The sequence below is a fragment of the Coturnix japonica genome, chromosome 14 (assembly GCF_054131305.1).
Source record: "Coturnix japonica strain WE chromosome 14, WE-NBRP24, whole genome shotgun sequence".
Lineage (NCBI taxonomy): Eukaryota > Metazoa > Chordata > Aves > Galliformes > Phasianidae > Coturnix > Coturnix japonica.
The window spans coordinates 3,220,408-3,245,334 of record NC_140676.1 but is presented as its reverse complement, the minus strand read 5'-3'; the positions used below and the strand labels follow the sequence as shown (position 1 = coordinate 3,245,334).

At 46.4% G+C, this 24,927-nt stretch overlaps 1 long non-coding RNA gene across 7 annotated transcripts in view; it reads right to left on the bottom strand.

The window, feature by feature from the left end:
- LOC107318868 (uncharacterized) overlaps nt 1–24,927 on the bottom strand; it is a 58,056-nt gene continuing 33,129 nt past the window's right edge. For 2 of the 7 annotated variants that reach the window (XR_014934282.1, XR_001557559.3), the window contains exon 3: nt 1–19,298. This is a non-coding gene — a long non-coding RNA (uncharacterized LOC107318868). Of the gene's footprint in view, nt 19,299–22,995; nt 24,901–24,927 lie in introns of those variants that run through there. The other 5 variants (XR_014934281.1, XR_014934280.1, XR_014934283.1 and 2 more) reach the window with 5 other exon arrangements.

The following is a 24,927-nucleotide window of genomic DNA, read 5'->3' as shown; positions in this document are numbered from 1 at the left end:
TCACATTTCAAACGTTTTAATCATTTTAAAACAGAAAAAAATAAAAATGCAAACTAAGCGTCAGGCAAACCTGACACCACAGACCTGACTGAGAGCTCGTCTAACACAATGCCCATTGGCAACTTCACCAATCCCAAACTAAACTCTCCTTTCATTATTGAGTAGCCGGCCAGTTTTGGTTTCCACGACTTGACACGAGTGAGTCCAACTGCCAACACTCGAGGCTCCAGCCATCACATTTTCTGAGGTTCACCTTCTTCTCTCTTTGCATCATTATGAAAAGAAAACCATGCGAGAAACAAAAGGAAACTACCCAAGTGACCGCAGAGTGGAAACACTGAAATCAAACACCCCCTCCACAAAGCGATATCGAATGAACCGAGCAAACAATCTGGGAAGGGAGAAGTATTACTCTTATCTCTTTCACTTTTAGTCACCTTAGACACTAATTTTTTGACCACGGCAAAGATCAGACAGAAGGGCAGTTTCACGATGCTGAAAAGCAGAACAGGACTCGCGTGTGATGGCAGCGGACCCACGCAGCGGGGTTGGGTCGGACTGCTCAGCCTTCCCTCGTCCCGGGGAGGCGGCAATGGCAAAATTCGTGTCGTTCTCTCGCTCGGGCTGAATCGATTTCTTTGCTCTGTGGCGAGCGAGTGAGTCAGGAGCTGCAGAGCGTGCGGACCATATGCGGGAGCTGCAGAGCCGTGACTCAGATGTGAGTGTGCGGCTGTGTGCGCAGCCGGCTCTCGGCCGCACGCCGCGCGGTCCGCAGGGTTTGCTGGTGCGGGGGCGGCGAAACGAGAAAACCTTTTGTCATTTTAGGGATGTTTCCATCGGAAGAAATCAATTTCTTCCTCCAGGTCGAGAGCGGAGGTGCGCGAGGCGAGAGCGTGCGTGGGCTGGGAGCGGCGGAGAGCCTCGCAAATGTCAATTCCACAGGCATTTCTCGCGTGGTGCCCACGCGTGGTGCCCACATCCCCGCCAGCCGGGGGTCCCCGCCAGCCCCGAGCCCCCCGGGCTCCCTCAGGGTCCCGCTCCCACCCACTCCCGCTCCACGCCGGCTTTTAGGGCTTTTAGGGCCGCATACTTTGCCCATGACATATGGGGCCTCCTCGGCGTTCGCGGCAAGAGCCGGGCTGGATCTCACCCCTCGAAAACCCGGAGTCTCGCCGAAAACCTTGTTTCGTCCAGAACAAAGAAAGCAAAAATCCCAAACGGCGATGCCCGCAGCCGGGCTCGGCCCCGCTGCTCGAGGGTTCCACCCCGCACCGCACCGCGCCTCGGAGCTGCTTCCCCCGGCTGCGGGATGGCTCCTCTCTCCCTGCCTGCACAGCTGCCGGCGTGCTACGCCTGGGCTGCTTTGTTTTGCTTTGATACACGGAGCTATTGTCTGATAACCTCTCCCAGGCTGGGATGCTGAAGGAGGAGGAAATGCGAGGAGAGCTGGTAGTGAGGGCGTGTTTGCTCCTCCGCAGTGCTGGGAACGCTGGGGCGATGGGCATCCCCTGGCAAACTCCTCTTTGAGCGAGCAGCATTTAGTTCAGCACCTTCCATGCACGAATTTGCCCTTGCCATCAGGTGGGGAACCTGCCGCAGGCTTCAGGCGGACATGAGCAATTTAATGGGCCCTTTGTGTTTAAACAAGTGAAATTGGACCTAGGGAGCAAAGAAATTCCAAGGGAAAAGGACGCTGCCTTTTGTCTTGTTCCTGGGAGGTGGCAGGGCTGCTTGAGGCCCCTTACGTAGCTTGGGGTTGAGTCCTCAGTGCTGCAGCCTCTCCGCAGCCTGTGCAAGAGCTGCTTGGGGTTGGACCATTGCATCATGCCCATAAACTGCAGATGGATTTTGCATAACTATACAGCTTTATTTCTGATGTTAAGGCATGCTCTGGGTGTCTGCAATGGCTCTTGTGAGGACTGTGTGCTCAGAAGCTTTCTGGAGGCTGGAGTAAATGGAAGATCTTAATCTCGGTGGTGCTGCTCCCATCAAACAAGAAGTGGTTGCTCTCTAGGGCTACCCAGAAACCCACCCGCTGTGCACTGTGGCAATCTGCTGGCCATCCTGGTGGCTTTGCTGCCTGTCCCCAGCCCTCACAAGCTGGGCAGATCCAGGAGCAGTGAATGCAGGGAAATTTGGTTTCCATTTTGCCACTCCAGAGAAAAGCAACAGGAGGATGGAGTCTGCCTGGCAGCCAGGGCAGAGCAGGGCTACAGGTGAGGCAGGAGCTCTGTGCAGAAAGAAAGATTTGGGGAAGAGCAGGAGCTGCAGGTCTTGCACTGTTGTGCCTTCACTAGGAATTTTGCAAGTCCCCGTCTGCACGGTGTTGTTGATTTTACCATCTTTGATCAGCGTAAACAGGAGTTATGTGAAAACAAACAAGCCGGGCTGGAAAATATCATGAGTCAAGAAGGCTCTCTCAGAGCCTCCACCTTCCTTCACCCCAAGTCAGCAAGTGCTTCAGTGCTTTGCAAAGCAAGGAACATGCCCAGAACTTGAAGCCCAGGTGGTTCAGCCTCTCTGTGATCTCCTTCCTTCATGCTGGGTGACCAGCATGGTGTAATGAACAATTGTACAGCCACAATTCACAAACAAGTTCACTCTGCACTCAAGGACAACACTTAGTCTTTAAAGATCCCTCTTAAATTCATTTCTGGGGATCAGCAGTAAACCTTTTTCCATCTGCTGTGAAGCAGTAACTGGCTCTTCACTCCTCTTCACCTCTTCCATGCAGATACCATCAGGTTGAGACTGCATGCTCCTACACACACATCTTTTCTTTCATCTGGAGCCAGTTATCGGGATGATACAAAATTTGGTTGTTTTTTTACTGTTTTCTGCATTAGGCAGATGGAAAAGAAATAGAAATTTGAAGAGCGTTCTCCTTTAGTATTTCACTTTGGCTGAATCACTTCCCACACTATTTTTATGACGAAGCACTCACACTTTTTGACATCAAGACAAATGCTGGCGATGTCCCAGCAGGCTGGGAAGCACAGTGCCTGCTAAGAGCTCTGTCTGCCTTCCAGTGTGAATGGAATTTATTTGGGGTGCAAAGAGATTTTCCTGAGCACCAGCGCTACACCCCTATTCTAGCTCTGCCTCTCATCCCTGCAGCTTGGGATGTGAAGGTGTGACACAGACACACCCCCGGGAGCTTTTTGCTCCATCTCTGCTTTGCAGGAGCACCCAAAGCTGTGGTGATGGTGCTAGACAGAGACAATGGCAATGAAGGTTCACTATGCCAGAAGGAGAGCTGTGCTGTACCAAAGAACTGAGGAGAGCACTTTCCAAGGGCTTAGAACACTGTGTGGAAGAGGGGAGGCTGAGGCTGGGTCACAGGCACCAGAACCACCCTGGGGGTTCCATTGTGCATCTTTGTGGCAGATTATCAAAGGTGAACATTCAAAAAATCCAGATTGGTCGTTCTTAAGAGTACAACAGGGGCAGCGCAGACAGGCAGCAGGGCTCCCATCCCACAGGCATCCACAGCTGCGTCACTCACGGCAGATGCTGTTGTCTCAGTGCCTGGATTGCCAATTTCTTTTTTTACGACCTGAAAGTAACCACGAGCCCTGGGTGTTTGGGAGCCCACAAAGGGAACACAGCCCCTGTGTAGCTTATGAAATAACATGCTTTGGTAAATAAATGAACACAAGTCACCAAACTATTTCACATTTCTGGCTGTTTCAGAATTGAAAATAAAAAGAGAACACAAGATATTAGATAGTGTTTGTGGCAGAGTACAAATTAATCTCTGCTTAACTGAGCCACTCAAAGATTAAATGTAATAAAATCATGAAATAATGTAACTAATAATGAGGATGTCTTGCAGACAGTTATCTCTGCTTTCATCCTATGTAGTTTGTTTGATTGTTCATATATTTTACTTTATTTTGTGGGGAAAAAAGGCTGTTATTTAGTTATTTTCGTATTAAGAATCTTGCCCATATCCTAAATTCAAATACCTTTATTGCGTTACCGAAGTTAAGCAGGACTCATTGCTGCCCCCAAAGTAACATTTGTAAAAGCATGAAACGTCCGATGTGAAAAGAATGGTAAAACTGTTCTTCTATTTACAGTATTTATTATTTGGAAGAGTTCTAACAGCTTCAATAGAAATATTTGTGCACTCCACGCAGAACCAGTCAGGAGTTTGTAACTGGTTCCTTAGCAACTATTTTTCCCTTCTAAAATTAAAGTATTTTTAATCACAGATGTAATGTAAAAATTATCTAGTCTGCACATCGATTGTTACAGGTGCCCCTTCTCACAAACAATACACCCATCAATTGTGCTGAGAGAGATGCAGACAGTTCTTTGCTTTGGGGCTAACAAAATGTTTTAGTGTTTTCTTTCTTTCCTCTTTAGAATGAACATGTTTTTCCAATTTGGGACTTTTAAGGGAAAAGCCAGTCAGTGGAATTAAACACATTATATTTTCCAATAGACTTCTGCATAGTCTTTGTAACAAATGGTCCTGCACCTGGATGTTTCACAAGGTGCGTTTTCCATTGAGTGTAGCAGGAATTAGCTGAAGATGGGCATTATTAAGCTTTGCGCTGCAGTGGGCTCGATTTCCATCTCAGCGCTACAAGAATAAACCAGGGGTAGCTCTGCTGCAGGCAGTGGGGTTATGTCTGCATGCGGGCACTGAGGGATAAGGTAGAAGATGAGCATTTGGGAACTGCATCTATTTCCTTCACAGAAATGCAACCTGTAAAACTGATAATTCTGAATAGCTTTGAGCTCATACCTTATTATTATTATTATTATTATTATTATTATTATTATTATTATTATTGTTGTTGTTGTTGTTGTTGTTGTTATTATTATTATTATTATTAGAATTATTGTTATTTGTCTTCAATTTGCAAGAAATAATGTGAAGTTGACTTGCTTTTAAAGATGCCAGTCATCTCAGTGATGGAAAACAGGCTTTAAAAGGAACAAATCTGGAACTTTTTTCCCATCACATGGGTCACTGATAACTGGTATGAAAAAAAACCCAATGGAGCCTCTCTGGATGGATGTGCTACAATATCTAATGAGGGCTCCTTTTCGTGAAGCCCAGTCACAGGGTTAGTGGCAGTGGGGGTCCTTGGATTTGCCAACCACACACACTTCTTTTCAGGAACTGCTTGCAGGATTGGTATGATTGGCTTTAACTACTATTTTGTGGCAGCAGAGCTACTAGCTCAAATGAAATTAAGTTGAAATTATACCTTTCTTCAGAATCAGGCAAAAACTTCCATCACGGTTTTATGTAAATAATTGTGTATATTATTTTAATGCACCAAAATGTGAGCTACGAATACTAACGTGTGGCATTACAGGCATCTTAAGATTGTGACAAAATAAAAGTGTGAAGCCAAGGTTTCTTCATTCACTTTTTGCACGTAAGATAGTGGCAGTTCAGCCTGCAGTGCAGAACAGCTCTTGTGTTTCTGTGGGCAGCTCCAACCAAGACAAACCCAACACAACTTAGCGAGGAAGGACAGCCCCAGCACTTCCTGCCCTGGAGGTTGGGACTGTCCAATAAAGATCAGCACAATATTAGAACTTTCATTTCTTTATCCAAACAGCTGAATTGTTTCCAGCTGGCCCATAGCAGCTCAATAATCTTATAGAGTTCTATCAGTGGCACTCATTCATTTTTCACAGGCTATAATAAACACAGCAAAAATTAGATGAGGTTCCATTTGAGGTTAAATGTTTCCATGAGATAATAACTTCTGTTTACAACAAGGGAAAAAAAGTGGTCTATTTTTAAACCTAATTTAGATGCTGTATCCAAATTGTTCAACAGACTATGAGTGGATACAGGATCTTGCTCTCTCCTTCATAATTCTAAATGAGAATGGGGGTGATGGGAATCCCACAGGGCAGAGGATGCAGGAGGGAGATGCCAGACTTTGTGTTATCCAATGACTCTCAAGGTAATGAATTTCCTTTTCCTACACAAGGCTTCTGTCCTTGCTATATATTCTGCTTATGAAAACTGGCTATGGATCTATGTAAAAGGCACTGCTTCTCACTGCAGCCACTCAGGATTTGCAGGACAGCCTTGATGAGCTCCTGCCAGGCTGAGAGGGCTGTGGGTGGTGGGTTGGGAAGTCACCAGCATGCATCAACATGAGGAGTGATAACAGAGCCCAGGATGGGAGGGGTGCAGCTGAGGCTGCAACTGAGGATGCCAACAGGGAGCTCCCCACAATATAGGCAGCATCTGCTGCGAAAGGAATGCTCATAACCCAGCTGCCAGCATCAAATTTTGCAGTTTGTCAGTAGGAACTTCTAAACAAACACTTAGAAATATATTCCCTTGATTACAACAGAGCATGGGGCCATGGGGAAGTAGAAACCAACTAGCAAGTGCAACACTACTATCAAGCTGACAAAAAGCAGCACCAGAGAGTTACCAGTCATTGTGTCTTGTTGGGGTGTGTGAATCTGAAAGGGGTTTTGGACTGCAACGCACTGGGTGCTGCACAAATACACCAGCAAAACACAATGCCTTGCTGTGCTGAGCTGCCCAGCCAGATCAAAGGGTGAGAGGTAAATGCATTAGTCTTGTTTTGCAGCTTGGAAACTACAGCAGAAGAACACTTGCAGGTGATTTTCCCCAGGGTCCTACTAAAAGTTCAGGGTAAGTGTTGAGCACAGCTCTGGGGCTCTGCTCAGTGCTGTAACCTCACAGTTGCTCTTCCGACTGGGCGCTTGCGGCTGCATTTCTTGGCTGCATTATTGACTTCAAGAGATTTTCGGGGTGCATAAAAATGAAAACTTCCATAATTACAGGCAGTGATGTGTTAAAGAGCACTCAAAAGGCTTTTATCTGGTTTTGTATTGAAGCAAGAAGGCAAGGTTGTGTTTTTCCTAAATCATGCAGCAACATGGAGTTTGGGTATTTCTTCCTATGGTGCTGCATGTTCGGGTTTGGACCCGTATTTTTTGTGAGCTGCAGTTGCAGTCTCTTTTCAGTGGAAAAGCAATGAAGAGACTTGTTTTTGTTCTTGTGAGATGTAGAGAATTATATGGGCTAAAAAGTGCCTTTTAGAAGCTCAGCTTTGCTTGTGGACAAGGGCTATTGCCTTGCTACCCCATCCTGCAGCAGCTGCAATTCGTTGCACCATTAGCACAGTGTCACCAGCTGACAGCAATACAACTAGCTATAAGAAAACACTCTGTAAACTATTTTGCAGTTTACTAAAAGTGAATCCTTCAGCCCATCTGCCTTAGTCAAATTCAGATGAGACGTCCCTGGGATGGACAGAAGCAGTCCCACTGGAATGAGAGAGGTCTGCAACTGCCAGACCATGTGCGGGATGGAGCCACAGCAGTCTTGTTCCTCGTTCATGTCGAAGTAAGCTTAGAAATTTAAAGCCCAGGTCTGAAGTTGAGGCAGGTGGATGGTGAGTTTCAGGTTTTGAGTGGGAAGCTCTGGCTCCAGAGGCCCATGGCATGTTCCTATCACAGTTGACACAACAGAAGCCTCACATTGTCAGACCCCAAACAAACAGGTGGAATGGCTTGGCCATGTGGGGAACAGCAAAATCCTTGGTGGCTTCCCCAGATTACTGGCTTTTAGGTTGGTTGCACAGCATTGATAACTTCAGTGGTTAAGTACATCCGGGATTTGGAAACAAAACAGAATCATGAATGAAGATGATACTCAATAATTTTTTTCAACCCTAAACTTTTTTTTTTAAAGAGTTACCAGAGTTCTTGAAAATATTTTTAATAGTTTGGAACAACTAAATTTAGCTAAACTGCAGATAGGCCTCTCTTTATTACAGCCAGAGTTACTATGGCAACATGCTACAATTATTTATTGCCATGACAATCCACTGTAGATCTTTAAAATGCATTATCTATTTTTGTTTGCATTGTCATTCCCACCAGGGGAGGGAAGACACCAATTGTGTGCACTGTGAAGCGGCCAGCATTGCACACAGGCCATCACAGGGGAGGTAGGGGGAGACTTTAAAATGAGTGGCAGTGAAAGCCAAGGAACAACCACCCGCCTGACTTTTTTTTTTCCTTATTTCACCTAAAATAGGTTACTGTTTCTAGCTGACAAGGGAATAGGAACTTGTTCTGTGATAGTCTTCCTCCTGTCTGCTCTTTGATAATCTGCAATACCAGAAGCAAGCTGGATGAATGAAGCTGTGTGGCACACGTGCTGCTGTGAGCTGTGCTGCGGAGAAGCCAGGCAGCTGAGCTGTAGGAAGGCGGTGGGTGGGACCTGCATCCTTGGCCACGTTCTTCAGAGCGGTGGCACCGCTGCAGTTACGGTATTGCTGCCACACATGCCTGGTGTCTTTGCTACAGATAGTAGGCTGGGGAGAGCAGAAAAGCCTGCACATCCCTGACTTGATGGAGAGAGAGAAGAATATCTGCTGTTATATCTGCTGTTTGCTTCAGCTGCAGTTGTCTTGCTGTGTGCAGAACAGCTTGAAGGGCATTATGTTTCTCATGCTCTAACCCCCAGTGTCTCTGCATAAGTTTCTGACCCCAGCAGAGCAAGATGGACCTGTTCCATTTGGGGCTCAGCTCTGGGCAGCCCCAGCTGGTGCAGGAACTGCAGCAGCCATCCCACAAAGAGGCTGAAGGGCACAGACGTGCTCGAGGAAGAGACGGTAGACAATGTTCCAACCCATCCAAGTGATGCTCTGCTGGTCTTGTCCAGAGAGATGGTTAAGTAATCCCAAGGAAGACTTGGAAAAAGCTCCCTTTGTGGTTCTCTGACTAATGAAAAGCCCTTTATATAATCCTGCAATCAATTGCACGGTGCTTCTGGGACGGGTAATTGGGCTACAAATGGGCTCCATTTACGGGAGATTATGTAATTTACCGTTCTGTCATTATCTGCTTCCAAAACTGATTATTTCTCCAAGGCTCATGCTCCCAGAGATACCGGTAATGACCAACACCTGCCTCTTTCCATCTTGGACCATGAGCAAGATCTTCATAGTTATGGCAAGTCTGGCCTAAACCTGAGTGCTACTGAGGCAACTTTTGGTGGGAGATCCCAGATTCCTGTTCTTATATGGCATGTGTAGATGTGAAAGTGATGGGTGCTCAAGAATCAAACAGGTGTTTTGATGCAGGTGAGGGTTCTGAGCGATACTCATTTACAAAAGTAAAAGTATAGTGCTTCCTACTTCTCCACTGCCAAATGCATTCATGGCAACATCCAGGCAGGGGAGTTTTGCAGCAGCTCAGAAGTTTCCTGGTCCTTTATCAGATCCATGCTTGCTGCCTTACATCAGGACTTTGGTATCTTCTTCCTTTCACTTGCTCTCATCTCCAAGTGCCAACCAGCAGCCACAGGAGGATCAGGGCTTCCCTGAGCCATCCATCTCGTTTGAAACCTTGAGGATATGGAAGGCAGCTTACAGAGAACGGGATTTCCCCAGTTTTGCAGGCTTGATGCCAGGATGGGGACACACAGACTTGACCCTGGTGCTAATGCATGCAGGAACATGCAGACCCTTCTGAGGAACTCTGCAAGTCAGCGGGTGCCCCAGGTTACCCCACACCTGTACAAAAAGCTGTGGCTTATGGATTTTGTAGGATGCAGGAAAAACCTATGGGAAATTAGGCTTTTGCACCAAGCAGCGCAGATATGCAGAGTAAAGACCATATCTGTCTCCAGCTGTTTGTGAGCTTTACAAAGGGAGTGTGGGATTCCAAGAAGGAACTGGAAGCACAGGTATGTTCAGTGACTTTTCACAGATGATGCATACAGCACAGTGTTTTCTTTGGCCAGACTATTTACTGTTGCAAGAAACAAAATTCTGCAATACAGAACCAGTTTGAAGATAGTTCTGTGTGATTACAGGGAGCCCTCTGATATTTCTCAAGTACTGAATTATTTCAATAAACAGCCCCGGCTCTAACAGCCCTTGTCATGGTGGCAGGGTGAGAGGAATACTTTGAGATGTTAATTAGTAGGGAAAAGCTGTCTTTCACACTAACCCCGAAGATCTCCAGTGATGGTGATCAGGAGAAGGCAAAGGAGAGCAATAAAGCATTTCATTTGTAATGCATGTTTTTATTTCACCTTGGAGATCAGCTCATTGATGGATTTGGCATGCAGATAACAAAACTGCACTGCTGCAGGATTCCTGACTGCAGGGTGCTTAAGCACAAAGGGAAGCCCCCAGGAAAGCTCCTGGCAGGGGGGCAGGAAGCTCTGCTTGGCTGTGGGAAGAGGTGGCAGGGAAGAGCCACACCTGTAACAGGCTACAAACAGCACAGGGTGAGCAAGAGGAGGCCAAAATGGCAGAGGGAGGATGAAGCAGTTATGGGTAAGAATAAATGCATGAGCTGGGAGGTGGGGGACATTTGAGCTCTCATGCTCCTTTCTGTTAATCTCTGTGTTGAGGTCTCCCTGGCAAGGCCCATTTGTCTAGTGTCACCACCCAGCCAGGAGCAGTTTCCAGCCCTCCACCTCTGTTTCCCAACTATTTCCTCTATCTGGCAGCTGTGCCAGGGCTGACTTCACTGGTGTCAGCAGAGGGGCCACAGTCAGCATCAAAAATAAAGCCAAATGCTTCTGCCTGAGCATTGCCTGCTAATCTCACTTAAACACAAAACGTGGCTAGTAATATGTGTCATAGAGGCTACTGACTTCACTGGCTGCTTTATGGCTTGGTGGCATGGAGGTTTTAAAGGTGTTTTTTATCCCAGAATGCAAACTGCTGTGAAAATGTAATGTTCCCTCATGCAGCTGTCTGTCTGTCAATCCCACTACAGCCTGCTTATTTTCTGTGGTTAAGGAGAACCGCAGTTACAGCACTCCTGCATGTTTAATGTTGTTTCCCTCTTGACTTTCCTTTCCATTCTTCTTAAGGGCCACATTTCAGCTCTGATTTCCATCCCCTTGGACTGAGGATGTTGCTGAATCACAGCACTGGAGCTGCTCAGTGCACTTCAGCCACACCAAACTGCCATGGACAAGCACAGTGATGGGGAATGGGAGGCACTTCTGTGCAACCATGTAGTGCTTAGGTTTTATAGTGATAGATTTGCTTAATTTACACAGATCTGAAAGCTATTCACGTCAACCATAAACAGATATGGCAACAGGGACAGAGGGGGAGAATAGAGGGATAAGAGTGCAATCTACTGAACCAAATGTAAGGGCTGTAATTAATCAGGTAATTGCAGTATTTGCATGGAGTGTCAGTAAATATTACTCCTATTCCTAAGTATAGTACTTTGGACCATGTATCTTATCATGGAACCAACCATCAAATAGAAAACACATGCACTTGATTGGAATATAATGAATATTAGGTCAGCCAAAATGCAAACTGAATTAATTTGTAGTTGTGTACCAAGTGATGCTGGTGAGATAATTTAATGAAACCCTTCAAATAAATACCCACTGGGGAAACAATGAAGGGGAGCAAATGGCTTGTGCAATGCGGGATCACGAGGGTTTCATGTAATTGCAGAAGGAGGCACCCAAGAGCAAGCAGGAGAGGGAAGGATTTTGCAGAGCACAGGGAAATGCAAGGGCTGAGCAGGACCTGGCAGTGCTTTAGGGCCAGGGCTGCTCTGGGGGCCTGCAGCTGCTCCTCAGTTTCAGTTTGGGTGTCATAAAGACAGAAGCAAGTGATGTAAAGCAAGAGGGAGCACACGAGATGACTGAGGAACTACTTGTGCTCTTCTGCTAGCGGTAAGAGGAAAGCTCTCTGTATGAGTTACGCACACATCTTACCTTGTGCTCAGCACCAGCTGCTTCCCTGTGGTTAGGGTGGCAAAAGGGAATTCCCTGACTGCCAGGGCTGCCATGCCATGTTCCTGGGGAGCCCCGCAGCCACCACAGGGAGCTGACGTAATGGGTGCCCTTGGAGCAGGATTATGGGACACACACCAAACTTACTGGGGGTATATCCACTTGCCCACATGACAAGTCATACGGCTGCCTGTTAAGCCTACAGCAGCTATTCACACACAGCAATGTCAGATGCTCTTTATTGGGTTCGGCATTAGTCATTTCAGAGCGTAACACAGGAGGACCAACTGTTGAGGGCTAATAAAGTAACAGCTACAGCGATAACGAGTAACAGTAGCTGCGAGTCATGTTTGGGGTGTTTGACGTCAGGCCAAATCCAGGCAGAGCACACTGAGACAAACATGACTTGGAAAATTCAGACAGGGTCACAGCAGGACAGATGGACCTGGGCTGCTGTCAGGAACCAGTGTGTGTCCCACCGGTTATCACTGATCCTCCTGGATGTGGAGGATGTTTGCACAGAGCAGTGCTGGGGGATACTAAAGATGGAGCACAAATAGATAAGACATAAAAAACTGGAGGTCTTCCTTTGCATGAGTCCACTCATCAGAGGTGTCACTGCCCATACACCACCACCTCCTGGTGCTGCTGCATTTCAGCTGGTGGCTGTGGTCCTCCCTGACAGACACAGCCTCCACATTTACCCCACTTGGCACACTGCATTTGTTGGGTAAGCGCTGAGGCTTCATTCCCAAGGTGGCCCTGAGTGTGGGCTGTGAGCTCTGCCTTCCCCGCAGTGAGCCAGGTGCTGCCCAGCAAGGTGCTGGGGAGCTTCTCTCCTGCCAGCTGTCTCCTCTGGATCTGGCATTAGTACTGCCATGACTTGGAGACTGAGAGGAGGAAGGAAGAACAACTGGCTGTGGGGGCTGGGAGGGGAGGATGCTTTGGAAGGGCTCTCCTAAAAGTGCCTGGAAGGCAGAGAGAAGCGCCTCGGTGGAGGAACCTGCCCATGCCAGTCCAGGCAGAGCCTCCCATGACATCAGCTTGTAGCCGGCTTCACAACAAGGCGCTGGGGAAGACCCTGCAGTGCACAGCAATAGGAGCCAAGCTTCTGCAAACTTGGTGCTGCCTGGCCCCAGTGAAGCCCTGAAAACTTACGTGCCTGGAGCCTATGGCACTTGTGTTCAAGGCAGTCATCACAATGACTACAAAGTGGCATCAAATTAACCTGCCTCTGAGCACCTGTTTGCAAACCTGACTGCACTGACAGTGTTCTGGGGTGGAATTGATGTTGCACACCAAAATCCCCATCTGACTGCCTGCTGTGACCCAGCCATGCAGGAAGGCTGCAGGAAAGGGCAGCTGGCTCCTCCAGCAGCTGAGCCTGGCACGAGCAGGGACCTGCAAACCCATGGGAGCCTGGGACAGGTGTTTGGCTGCTTTTGCCTGTGGAAGCATTGCACAGTGTGGGAGGGTGCTGGAGACTCTGTAATTATAGCCTGCAAACGTGAATCCTGCCGTTTGCAGGAGTTCTGGGATATTTAATGCGCTGTAAGCTCTGCAACACCTTTGTGACAACATGAAAACTCAGAGGTTTTTGCCTCGCTGCAGTGAGGTGCAAGCTTTCATTCATTAACCCTCACACCACTGACAGCTCCTCATTGCCTTCTTTAGTTACTTGGAAAATGGCAGAAAAAGAAGGTGAAAGCAGACTCCTAGAGCTGCCCTGCCTTCAGTAACTGTGTGGCTCATAGGTGACCTCAGCTGTTCCTGAGTCCCCAGTTGGGTTTGTTTCTGCCTCTGAGCAGAGGAGTCAGCCAGGTGAGAAGTTCAGGACTCACTTAGAATTATCTTCACCTGAATCTCTCCTTCCTTTATACTCCAAGACAGTTTCCAACATTTAAAATAAAAACAAACAAACAAATTCACTTTCCTTGCTTTTTTTCTGAACTATCCCCTCTAGTTTAGCTCCCACACTATGGGATATCAGCTGGCAGTGGGAGCCCTGGCTCTCTGGGTCCTGGTTTACCTACTGCCAGGGAGGTCAGCAGGGCTCCCTGTTTGGTTGCTGATATGTGTAACGCACTCAGTGGGGTTAACAATTTTTAAGCAACAAGTATTAGTTATGCACGTGGTTAGCACTGCCTGTTATCTTAGCATATTTATTCAATAACTCTGTATTCTCTGCTTCAGAGACAACACTGTCCAATTTGCCACCTGCAGCCTCAGCAGCAGTTTGGTTTACCCCAGTGACACTTCACCTGCTCTCTTTACTGATGCCACCATTCCCCCTGATGCTCATGTTGTCATGCTTCAGGTTTATACAAGTAAACTGAGGATGAGGTACCCTGGACACGTTGCCCTCATCTGTTGAGCACTGTGTATTTGAGTGGGAGTAGATGTGAGCTCAGGGACAAAGGCTTGCAGCCTTACCAAAACCTTTGGTGCAGCTAATTGCTTGGTTGAAATACACCTTTAGATACCTGGGTTTCCTAGCTCAGCCTGCCATACATGGAGGTTCCATTGTACCAGAAGTCCATCATTCACCCTCTTATCATAACCCATGCAGCCAGCAGACTGCTTCCTTTCAAGCAGAGGTTAAAGTAGGGCCAGGGAGCGCTGGGAGCACTGGGCAGGCAGGGACGTGCTCATGTCAACACTAGCAATGCTTGTGATGCTCTCCCTTAGCAGTGGGCTCCTCCTGCTCTGCTGTCCCAGGCCTCAGACAGGGATGTGGGAGCAGTTCACAGCCCCTCCTGGACTCAGGAGTATGGAATGAGAGCAGGGTGGGAGCCATGCTCAGTAGGTCTACTCTGACCCATAAGGAAACCAAAGAGAGGAATTGCACCTAAGTCAGATCATTGCATGAAGCTTTGCCTTAAGCATTTTGCTCTCCCTGTCCACTCAGGATTGGGATAAGAGAGCAGGGAACATTTCCCATTCCAAAACTGCTTATAATTTGGGTTTTTGTATTCTTAAATGCTACTGGAAAATGTTTGTGACATCCATAAGTGACAGGCAATAATTCACACACTGCACTGGAGTATCAGCTTTCCATCCAGCTGTGGGTTTTCCAAAGCTTTGAGAAATACGTTGTCACATCTCTGCTCCTCTGTCAAAAGTGATGGTGAAGTCCAAGGATGACTGTGGGGAGAGAGAAAAGCTGGCAGGTGGACAGACTTCTATGCATGACCACAGAAACAAGTAACAGCCTGCAACAGACTGATTAACACACGGTGTGAGCAATGGTGAGTTCTGCCTTTGTGTGTGGGCATACACATGTACATATCCTCCTGTGCAGCTCTGTAACATGCTGAAAGATGTAAAAATTGCATCTGAGCTTGAAATTCCGCAGGATCCAGGTACAAGCACTCCAGACCAGTCAGTCATAAGAAGTCACAGGGGCATTTGGAAGGTGGAAGGCTGTTCAGGGCAGAATGATATGCTCAGGAATTCAGCAAGGTCATGTCAAAGATAAATAGATTCCTTTTCCCCATCATAGCTGGCTTCAGCTTTCTTTGCGTCTGTAGATAAGAACAGCAAGGCTGAGCCTCCTGCCTGGGGATAACTCCATTGACACAAGCTTTGGGACTCACACAAGTGAGGGCAGGGTTAATCTTCTGGCTTTGAAGTATCCTTGTCCCAACAGATTTATCACTGGGGCCAAAGCAAGGCCTTGAAAGAAAGGAAGCTGTTCTGTTTTGCAGCCTTTTCCTCCACAAGAGTGTTTGCAGTTGTCCTTTTACTATTATTTTAGCTCCAGTGATTACACATGTGGGGCCCTTTCTACTTTGAGGTCTTTTTGCTTTTGGTATATGAGGGCTGTTAACAAAAGGATTATTTAGAAACAGAAATGACTCGTTAAGTGGGTTTAACTGGTTGTGGACTTGGTGTCAGGTTTTACCATGCGGGCCTTAATTAGTCATTGCATAACTACATGCAAGTGGGAGGCAAAGAGTTAAGAATGAACGCCAGAGAAAGGGAAGATACGTATCATTAAATAAAAATGTGACCACCCATGATTACAAGTGTTGTAGGCCTCCTTTTAACAAGCACACACCGTACTTTCATTAACCCGGGCCTGCCTGAATAGCAGCCTGTCCTGCTGAGCGGGCAGTGATTTTGTAAAAGCCGTCCCTAACAACAAAGACAGGCCACCTACCATGAACTTTCCTCTATGACTTTATTCTTCAGTAGTGCTCAAGTGTAAATAAACTTGTTTACTCCCATCAGGATGGTAATGATAATGAAGCCTTATTTGTTTCACCACAATGACAAAGTAATTTGTGCGTAGCCAAACTGGAGAAACCGAGGGAGAAATTACAGTTCTGCTGTGCAGTCCCATAGGCAGAGCTGCTGCAGTCAGGGCTTTATGCCACTCCTTGTCCTATGTGGCAGGGTCAGTGAGGGAGAGTTCTGCATTGGGCTGCTGCAGCATCCTGAGATTTGTTGTGTAGGAAACAGCAAAGAAACAGCAGTGACCATCGAGAGAGACACAGGGAGACAGGGAAGCTTATCTGGCAGGGAGTGAGTGACTGAGTGAGCTGGTCAGCCTACTGAGTCACTAGGAAATGTACAGAGTGTTTGATGAGGTTTTTATTCCATTTAGGCTGGTATCTCTGAACCATGAATGAATCACACGGTGGGAGGACATGAAGAAGGGGCAAGGGGAGCCTGAAGTATTGTGGCAGAGAGCATGGTGTAAGCTATAGAGAAGGCATGGGGAACAAGCAGGGGCTGGGTGTCACCAGGCTGGGGAGGATGCATTGAGGCACCCACTCAGCTCAGGCTCACGTCAGGCTGCTGTGACAGAGCAATGACTCGCACCCCACTGGCTATGCCTGGCCTGGGGTTTGGGGAGACATCCAGGCAAGGATCTGGCTGGGATAGAAATCGATCCTTTCATTTCTTGTGGTGGTTTTCACCTGATCACACCAAACATGCCTGGGACACAACTTCTTTTAGATGCTAAAATAAACAGTTTAAGCCTGGCTCCTGTAATTGTTGGGAATAAGAGCAGAGATGGGGAGATGTACTGTATCCCTAATGAGGTAGGCAGTGAAAGTTCAGCTATTTCTTATTGTTTGTAACTTCCTAGATAGCCATGATTAATTAAAAAGAAAAGCATTATTAAAACAACAACACCGCACACACGCATACACACACAAAGCAGAACTGAAGAAGGGAAGGAAAAATGCAGCCCAGATACAATGCCTGTTGGCAGGCTCTTCAGAAAACCTCGCCAGCAGCTGCAGTCTCCTCTTTACAACGCGGGAGGCCACTGCGGCAGAAAGCTGGGGAGGATTTTGTAGGGGAATCACCCAACAGGGCTCCCACACACTGAAGCAGTGGAGCAGTGAGAGGTGGGGACACCAAAGCCCAGTGTATGGATGCATATTTACCCAGAGCTCTGCAGTAATTCCCAAGGACAAATGGTTTAGAAAGCATCTGGGTGAGACTGGGGACCACCAGGTACCTGAAAGGTGACGAGATGCTGGGCAGAGAATAGAAATGTGAACGACCCTTTAGGCTGTATCATGTTATTTTCTGAATTACAAACACTTATGGGATACACTTGGCCATGGCAGCAGGGTGCAGCCTGCTCCAAGCTACACCAGAGCCCTGTACACACACCACTGACATCAGGAGCAGAAAGCAAACTGAAAGCCCCTGGCTCAGGTGGATGTAGATCCCTGAGGTAGCTGCATATTTCAGTAGCATTACTATCTTCAGACAGGCCTTGCTTAGGGGAGGCAGCTGAGAACATGCAGCCTTGCTGACACCTGTCAGATGCACAGGTTGGCTTCACGGTACAAGGGTGGCTGCCCTCGCAGAGAAATCAGTACAGGTGGAATAGAGTGTAATTGTGCTGAGCATGGCAGATCGTGCGTTCCTCAAGGATGCACCACATTCTTCTTGTGCTGGGGACCTTTGGGCTGGAGGATGGTTGTGAAACCATGGCAGCAGCAATTACTCTTGCTGGTGCCACAAGCTCTCACCTGCTGTGTCCCATGGTCTGTGATGTTCAGTGATTGTATGCATCAGAGCACCAGAGAGCTGTGGTGCTATCTTCTTCTACAGTCTCCCTCCATTTTACTCCTGAAGATCGAGCTTTCCAGAATGTAGTCCCCATCTGCCTGCCCTCACAGAAGTTTTGATTATCCTGGCAGCCGGTGTCGAGGTGACTTTCAGCAGCGCAGAAGAGCTCTCCAGGAGGCCGTCACTGACAAGACGCCCTCGCTCCTCATTCTGGCTTTCACCAAGCACAGCAAGCAAGCACGGCAGTGACTCCAGGGCAAAACAGAAACAGTTAATCTGAGGTAATAACACTTTGCTTCTCTATAGCACCTTCTTCAAGGACCTCAAAGTGCTTTTCAAACATGAATGAATTAAAGCTGTGCAGAACTCCTAATGGAAGTGAAAAGAGAGGCGAAATACAGTGCAGCAATGCTACACAAGCTCAGAAACTCTCCAAATTGTTTCCATGGGGACTGAAGCACAGCCCTTTCAGCTAACAGCTGCGGGGAACAGCCCACCCCTCCAAAATGCTGCAGGAACGCAGTGCCTGCTTGATGGGAATTGAGAACAAGGGAGAGAGTGAGGAAGTCCAGTTAAGAAAATACCTTTATGCTGAGGAGTACATTTGCACAGCTCTATCTTTCTGTTCAGAAATGCCTAAAAACCAAATAACTGGATTCTCCTGAGCAAGCACCTGATTCCTTTGAAAAATGATGGTTTGCATGAAGCTTCCAGATCTTTAAGAAGACAGTCCGGGTGAGGCTGTGCATGCAGCTTAGCTTTAAAACCTTCCTTATGCTGCCAAACACACAGCTCTGCTTGAACACAAAGCAGCCCAGCATCCCTAATGACCTGGTTTTCTTAGCTCATCTGAGCCAGCACAGCATCACACCCTTCCCCACACCACCTCTGCTCTTGCTCATAAACAACACCATCACCTGTAAAACATCTGGCACCACCTCACATGATTCTGTGAAGACTTTCACCCCATGCCTGCCTCAGTTTGTCACTGTTTAGCAGGGATATTCCTTTGGGAGCCCCAACACAGGGAAATACAGGAATAAAATTCCCTGCACAAGTCACCTTTGTTGCAGTACTGAAGATGGAGATGTACTCAGGCTGTGGGAGCAATGACATCTACAACCCAAAATCATATCTTTGTGACTCTTTCATTACCAGAGCTCTATCCAGAGCCGGCTGCTCTTTGTGTACTCACCTGATCTGTGAGCAGGGCTGAGTTCTGGGTTTGCGGTTCTGTACTCCTTATCCTCAGCGCTATGTGCTTCATTTACAAAGCTCGGACTGGTCTCCAGGGTTGAAGTACATTAGGAGCTCGGACATTTTAAAAGATCCCAGAGCAGAAATCTAGTGGTTGAAACTATGTTTCTTAATGTAGATGAGTCCTAATGTTGTTTCAAAGCTGCTGATAACTGCGAGGTGGGGAGCACCAGCTTCTGCTTTCTGTGGCATTCTCAATGTTGGAGAAAACAAGCAGCAAAAAAGGAGGGTTGGACTGAGACTCTGACACCTGCAAAGACAAAGTAATTGCTTGTGTTAATTCCCCTGAACAGTGAGAAATCATCATCCCAATGTGGCTAAACTTCAGTTCCTGGTTCATATTTATTTCATGCACTGAACTGTAATAACATCCAAAATGGCAGATCCAGTCTGCTGCGTGGGCAGGCCTGGCATTCCAGAACCAAACTAGGGCGAAATCTGATGAGCACCAGTGAGTGAAAAGGTCAGATACACTGTTAGAAATGGGTGTAACACACATCGTAAGCACAGAGATCAATAAAAGCTGTGCAGTGGAATTTAATTGTGGGGCTCTATTACAGATTATTGAATTGTTCGTGTTTTGGAATTGATTGTCACAATGTCCATCTCAAAGATGTTTCTGGTGTTAACTCTGAAAGCTTGGGAGCTCAATGCATGAATGGCTCAGATGCTGAATTTACAAAAATGACACTTTTCAAGGCTGTTTAACCTTGTGATTAAATAGTACCAGAGGTAACGTGTCTATGTGAGCTGATTTATTCTTTCTGCCCACATCAGCCTGTGCCAATGCCTGGTTGACAGACAGGGACAAGAGAGTAACATTGCTGAGGTTTCTCTGAAACTCTGACCAGTTTCCTTTAGTTCTTGCAAACAACCAAATTTACTGCTTTTTAAAAACTGTGATCAACATCTGCTCAGGTGTGTTTTCCAGAATCTAAATATCAATGAGGTATTGCTGCCTTTCAGGGGCCCAAAGAGAGTCAGCTTTCAAAGCCCAGGGGGTACTACCAGGGATTGCTGTGGTCCCATATGACTCCAGGAGTGAATGTCCAGCTCACATGTTAACAAGATAGTGGGAGTCCATGAATGTGAGGTAGAGAGAACTGGAGGCCAGAAGAGCTGATAGACTTTATGGGCCACTCAGCATTACTCTCCTTAAGCAGGAGGAGCAATGTCCTGGTAAAAAGCTAAATGAAAATGTCTAGCAACACCCTGTGATAACCACATGAAAGCCTGGCTTCTGTGAGGGGCCTTTGTCAGGGACCTGCAAGCAGAGCATGAAATGTCGTGTGTTGCAGTGAAGCCATCCAGGGCATGCCCTCACTCTGCTCTGGGCTGTTCTGCTGGAAAGCAGGATATTTAAGTAGGTGTTTATACACTAAATTGTTCTTGCATGCTTGGGAACTGTGACTGTAGCCTCCGCATCAAAGATAACTTCATAATAGCCTTTTAGTGGAAATAGCTGTTATTTACAAGCTAAGCTGAGGTGTAAAATAAAAGCAGTGGATATTATTCATAATGCACTAGAAAAATTGCTTCCATAGGAGACTTTTTTTTTTTTTTAACTTCTGAAAGCAGCAATTTCGGGTTAGAAATCATGGACAAAATCTTGGATCCATTGAAGTCAGCACAAGTAATTTCCTTACCACTGTTATGAAGAACATTTGAGCTCATGAAAGATCAACAGATTTTTTTTTAAATCTAATTTCTTTTTTCATCATCATTTTTATTTCATTACTTTTGGTACATTTCAGCTGGGCAGTGCCAGCAGATCGGGGTCTTTTTTATTCCCAGTTACTTTAGCTGTACCATTCCTATGTCCAAGACCAGTGAGGACAAGCATACTGCCTCATAATTTCTTTAAAAACAACCAGCAATCAAAAGAACAACCTTATCCGAGCAGCTCTTATCCCTGACCCCAAACTAGTGCTATTTCTTCTCCAAATCTCCCCCACTTCTTTTCTAAAATGGTTAAAACTTGGCCGTTAAGTTATCTTGCATTGTTCCTTCAGTGTGCTGAAATGCTGACATTTAGGAGGAAACCACTTTGTATTTTAAGTAAGTCATAAACTGTATACTGGATATTTGGTTAACCAGGGTCTATCTTTTATTTGCATTCCCAAGCACTGAAAAGCATTAGAGAACTAAAACAGAAGGATAACAGAAGCTGTGATGCTCATTCTTCTCACACATACTTCCTTACAATTTTTTTCTACAGACTATCAAAATGGAGGTACAAAAATAGAAACACAGTTCCAATGATAGACTGGATTCTTATTCTTCTGAGACATTTCCATAGAGGAATTCTACAAAGCCTATAGTACAGCTCAGCTAAATTCTACACAAGCGTAACATGAACTCCTGGTTAATGCACGTGTCACTGCTCAGCACTTCTCTGCCTGCCACCCTCTCACCATCATTGTAAGAGCTGTGCCTGCTAAGATCCATATTGAGACTGTATTCCCCATAACACAGAGCTGACATTCATCTTGCTTATTTTCTGCACTGAAGTATTGCACTACATTTTTAGAGTGCCTGTGATGTCCTGAAAAGGGCCTGAGACACAGAGTGTCTGCTGGTATCACTTGATCTGCCTTGTAAGAAGGTTCCAGGTCTTAATTAGTTAATTAAGATCTAGAGAGTTCTTTAGTTTTTTGGGCAGTGTGCCTTATGGAAATCATCCTACAGGAATGGGAAATCCTCTGTCCACATGGCTTGCAGCTCGCAGTGAGCTTCAGAAGGTTGGGGAACATTACACGCTTGCTAAAATGTGTGTTTTTACTCCAAAGCTTCATGGCTCTGCTCCACCCTACGCTGTCCACAGAGAAGCAGAAATACGGTGGACACAGTTAGTTACTGCAACAACTTTAGCTTTGCGATATTAACAACTTAAGTGGCTACCCTTTCTCCTTGCATTCAAGTACAAAAGCAGAGACATTGTATTAGGAAAAAGAAAAAAAGAAAAAAAAGATTCTGTTTTAAGTTAGCATAGGAATGAAAACAGAAGATACGTAGTGTTTATCCATTACTGAGTCAATACCTCATATGTCCAACCATATGCCATGTAACAAGCTTTTTTCTGAAGCATGCAAGCACCACATTTTTATCATTTTTGCATTACGCTACAGCCAGATCTTCAAGATAAGGCAACAAGGAAACACTAAAGCGTGTTTTGTTTGGTTGGAGAGTGCAACCTGTCTGACAAGTGAGCAGAAGTTACGTAAAGGCTCAGGAGTGAAGTTCTTCTGAGTAAAACACGCCATCTAGGGGTGAATATCGCTTCTGCAAGTGCTCCTCAGAAAACGGCACTGACGGTACCAATTAAACTGCTGGCAGAAAAGGAAGAAAATTCACTTCCGTGGGGGCAACAGAGTCAGAACTTTGTGCTTTTGGTCCTTGAAATAAATATTTAACAAACATTTAATAAATATTTTTAATAAACCACGCGTTTTCTTTGTGTCTATCTCAGAACGTCAGAATCAAAACATTTCCCTTTAAAATGGGAAATTTACCCTTTAAACTTCACCCTTTAAACTTCACAGATGAGACAGAAAGCACAGCAACCTGTGCTAAAACAGGCGTAAGAGTTACTAGGGTGACGCTTTGTAATTTGTAGGGTGCTGGTAATGAATCTTTGAAAAGAACAAGAACTTCACTAGAGCTCAAGAGACCACAGCGAGCAGTTTGTCTCTGCAGTCACAGAAACAGCAGTGAAGACAGAATTCCTTCTGCCCTTTCCCTCCCCAAATCTTTGCTACTATTAACTGCTTTACTTCCTAGAAGCAGGATGTTACCCTTAGCACCAGGGATTTACTTGGGGAGGAGGGAGGCTCTGGTCCACGGCTTGTCTCAGTTGTGTCAAAGATCTGATGCTAAGAAAGAGATCTACTCTGTCAGGCTCTTCTGCAGCCATCTTTAGTGACAGCAAAGTTGTGGCACCACCTCACCTCTTCCTACAAGGACAGATAAACTATTGTGGGCAGCATCAGCCTCAGGGTCTTCTTCATTTGGTTGACACTGGTAGAGGACATCAGGTTTCTTTCCCTTTCCCTTCTTTTGCAAGTGCAAATATCTTCATTAAAGTCTGATGCCAAAGGATGGGTTTGCATTTCAGGTATCTGCATATCTGGAAATATCAGGAGATTCTCAAAGAGCTTCAGAGTGTTTGAATCCAGCTCAGGAAACTTTGAGTTCTGCTTTAGAAAGAACATAAACTTTGCCCATGTCAGTCATTCCCTGTGCCAAACTGTCCAGAGCCCAGGAACAAGCTATAGGCTGCTCAGCAAACATCAACATCCACAGCAAGGTTCATGGAGAACTTGATTCCCTGGCATGGAAAGTGATTCAGCATCTAGAAAGAGATTATGGTGAGTTTTCTTTTCAAGACAGATAAAAGTAGAGGTGCAGTACTTGCTGGGTTTTCTACAATGCAATAAAAAAAAATGACGTATACAGTTGAAGCAAAAAGAAAACAACCAACCAACCAACCAGACATTGTTAGCAGGGACGAACAACAAACTGCTGGTAAGTTATTTGTCAGGACATCTACAGTAAGCTCAAGAAAACTTGCTTAAACCAGCTGCCCTGCTCCTGTCAAGCAGCACATTGATGTGGGCAGTGCACTGGCTGCCAGCGTTCTTTATTCAGGGGTTTTGGGATAACAGTGACATCAGAGGTAGAAAAAGCCTGTAAACCACAGGAACTTACCTCCTCTCAGAAGCACAGTGGTTCCCCTCATGAAAGAACAGCAAGTGCTAAAGTGTCACTGAGGGACTTGATTTTGACCACAAGGCCAAGAAAAAGCAAGTGTCTTTAGTAAATCAGCTTCTCGGTGACCTCTGACAGAGCAAATCTGCCAAGGCTAAATTGGCTCACTTTTAGGCCAAAGCCAATGATTTATCTGTGTTGGTTGGGTTTAAATCCTGTAGGCTTTATCAAGATTAAAAGGAAAGTTTCTCCATAGAGAGCAAAGCAGCAGCCAAAATCTGGCCTTTTGACATAAGGGAGATGTGGTGCCAGGCTGGGAAGGTTCGGGAGGCACGTGACAGGGCAGAAATGAGTGTGTAGTGCTGTCAGTGAAGCACGGCTGTGCCCTGATCCCCAGCTCTGCAGGGCTGGTGTCAAACTCCAGCTGTTTCCCAGTGTGAGATTGGGTAGGGCACTGTCCTGAGGAGTAAATGCAGAGGTGGTGGCTGTGCTGAGCCAGCTGCCTGATGCAAAGCTGCAGATCTCTGCAAAACTCCCAGTGCTGCAGCACTGGGTGAAACTTAAGTGTGTATAAGAGAGGGAGAGAGAAGATAAAGAGAGGATGCCTGGGGAGATGAAAAAGCTTGGAATGAGTCACTCCTCATCTTTTTCTCTAATTTGGTGGGTAGCACAGAGGGTGATGCTTTTCTGCCTCCTTGCTGAGCAGCTCACATGAAGTCAGTCTCTGTGCAGTCAATGAAGGGACTTCTCTGCATCCAACCCATATATGGTGCAAAATAAGGCAGTGGATAATTGGGCACAGGGACGTGAGGGCTGCAGGACTTTCTGCCCTGCATTAAGCCTGGGAAACTGAGAGCCTTTCTGTTGTTCAAAGATTTTATGAGCCGTGGTACAGATTCAAAACTGGAGGCATTTCAGTTGCTTACTCAGCTTACAAGTGCTGTTCTAAAACGACTTTTGACTCCTGACACCAACTTAGGTCCAGCCACAGTCCTCACCGGAGGATCACAAGCTGTACAAAACGCTCACGGGAAACAGGATGGTAAATCAGGCTGAGCCTCAGCCAGCGCGGCCCCACACCGGGGGAAGGATGAGCTTGTCCCGGAGGGGCTGTCTCTGCTCATAGGGGCCGGCTCAGGGCAGCAGCGCTTCTGCCGGCTCCCGTGGAGAGC